The 2579-nt window shown below is 35.4% G+C and overlaps 1 protein-coding gene across 1 annotated transcript in view; it reads right to left on the bottom strand.

Annotated features, from left to right (window-relative positions):
- Positions 1-2579, bottom strand: part of LOC107562033 (NACHT, LRR and PYD domains-containing protein 3-like) — a 33606-nt gene that overhangs the window by 746 nt on the left and 30281 nt on the right. The gene's annotated exons all lie outside the window — the stretch shown is intronic.

Here is a 2579-nt window from a genome sequence, read left to right as displayed (position 1 = left end):
ACACACACACAGACACACACACACACACACACACACACACACACTTAATAGAGAGAATGAGGAGATGTCACAATGTTTTCACTCCGCGTTACATTTCGAGAAGGCGCCGCCATATTATCAGGATACGCTATCCGTTGCCACGGTTACTTCTGAATCTCTATAGCAGTGTTTCTCAACCCTGGTCCTGGGCGCCCCCCAACACTGCACATTTTGTATGTCTCCCTTATCTGACACACCTATTTCAGGTCCTGGAGTTTCTTTTAATGAGCTAATGAGTTGAATCAGGTGTGTTTGATTAGCGAGACACACAAAATGTGCAGTGCTGGGGGGCGCCCAGGACCAGGGTTGAGAAACACTGCTCTATACGATATCTGCTTATCTTTTGGACAACTGTGAAAAGACAGCAGCAGTCCGGCATGTTCCCTTACGGAAATTAACACGAATAAAACCAAAAATCATGGTTCTTGTAGCCACGGTAACCGCAAATAACCATAGAAGTATTAAGAAGTATTAAGATAATATTGTTTGTGGTTATAAAAACAGACCTAGCCTTTAAAATGACTTCAAATACATTATATAAAACAATGATTGGCTAATTAATAATGATATGGTTTCATTGAATAACACTGTTAAAATACATAATGTAATACAAAAAAAACCCCATTTATGTACATCACATGTTATTACACAGCAAAATCCCAGAGTTACATCAACTCTGCTCAGAGTAAATATTGTCCCAATCTACAGAGTGTTAAAGTAACACTGAAGCAGAGTTCAAGTAAATAGGACAATTAAGCGATTAATTAAGTAATGATTGAGCATTAGTAAAGAAAACCCACTGTTAACAATGTTGAACAAGAACAACTACTGCTCAGGCTTTTAGACATGAAAACTTACCACATAATCCTCAACAGTGGAAACTCTGCTTCAGTGTTACTTTAACACCCTGTTGATTGGGACAATATGTACTCTGAGCAGAGATGATTTAACTCTGGGGATTTTGCTGTGTACAAATGCCTGCAAAGGGAGCCAAAGGCCTGGTTATTGCTGCTGCTACACTTACAGGACGATCAGATCCTTGTTTAATACGCTATTGACCAAACATTTCATTCAAATATCCACTTAATCTTTCCTTTTTGCTACAGATGACACAGCCTCTATAATTTCTTCAACAAAACACATGTGGACATCACAACCCTTACAAAAATAACCATGGTTTTATCGTCGTAAAACTGCATAATTTTCTTTTGCGTGATTTCTAAATGCTTGAGACTATAAAATCAATCAGACAACTGTATTAATAAAATCACAGCCATAGGTAACTGTCTGGAGCTACAATTGTAATTTATAAATAATACAATTTATTTATTTACTTTTATATTTTATTAAAGTTAAATTTTGACCCCTATAGTATGTGTTTTTTTTTACTTCCATAATATTTGAGGAAGGGGGCACAACAATACAGTTCTGCTCAGGGCCTAGACTGCGCTTGTCATATTATCAAAACTATGCAGTGTTTTAACCACATAATTCTTATTTTAGGTTTCAGACATTTAAATACACAGAAGTACTAGTAAAACATTACATTTATAGTTCGTGAAATACACACTGATGTCTATGGAAACAACAATAACAATCCATTAAAATTTAATTTGCCGATGTGTTTTATTCTTATCAGATACACATAGTGTAAGTAACTATAAAGTTCACTCTATTCCTCTCCCAGTTCACCGGCCACTTACTTACATGTATTTCGGGAGAATTTGATGAATTCACGTGAGGCTAAAGACATGAAGATTAGCCCAGAATATTAATGCAAAGTGTTTAATTGCCTAAATGTTAAGGGTTTGTTTAATTAAACATTAAGCGGTTTCCTCCCTTTAGAAAATTGCAATGAAGAAAACGCTTAACATGGCCTATGCATTTAGACAGACAGTATTTAAAGTTCATATTTTGGGCTCATCTGTTAGTATGCTTTATTAGTAAGGTGATACAGAATGTGGTCTTTTAATACCACTATCTCTGTGCCTTAAGCGTTTTCCTCTCATATAAAGAGAATATATCATATATTAATGTGTAAATAAATGTGTCGTGTTCACATTTTGGGCTCATATTTATATAATTAATTCATATATGACTCATATCTGCTCATAGTATAGCTTTACAATTTGGTCTTTATCACTCTCTTGGTACATTAAGTCACATGAAGAGTTATTCATGTTGAGCATTTTAGAAAGTCCCTGTTCAAGTTCTGCTGATTCTCAAGCCGAGTGAGAGATATACTCGCAACAGTGATGTTAATTACTAAACCAAACAAAATCAAAACTTTCAAAAACAACCAGCAATGTGATTCTTTTATTGAGTGATAGGCAGTAGGTTATCAGTGAAATTATTAATAGATTTACTATCCAGGTGTCTTCTCGTCATCACGACCTGCTTCCATTGGAGTTGTTACACGTAGAAAAGACAAAAAAACATACTGCATTGTCCAGTTTTTTTTCACAAAGATGATCTGAGTTACTATTGCAATTCTCCATTGTAGCGTCTGCGTAGGATCATGCATGATAGTTGGACTGTTT

Source organism: Sinocyclocheilus grahami, unplaced genomic scaffold (genome assembly GCF_001515645.1).
Source record: "Sinocyclocheilus grahami isolate Dianchi unplaced genomic scaffold, SAMN03320097.WGS_v1.1 scaffold803.1, whole genome shotgun sequence".
Lineage (NCBI taxonomy): Eukaryota > Metazoa > Chordata > Actinopteri > Cypriniformes > Cyprinidae > Sinocyclocheilus > Sinocyclocheilus grahami.
This window is presented reverse-complemented; position numbering and strand designations above follow the sequence as displayed.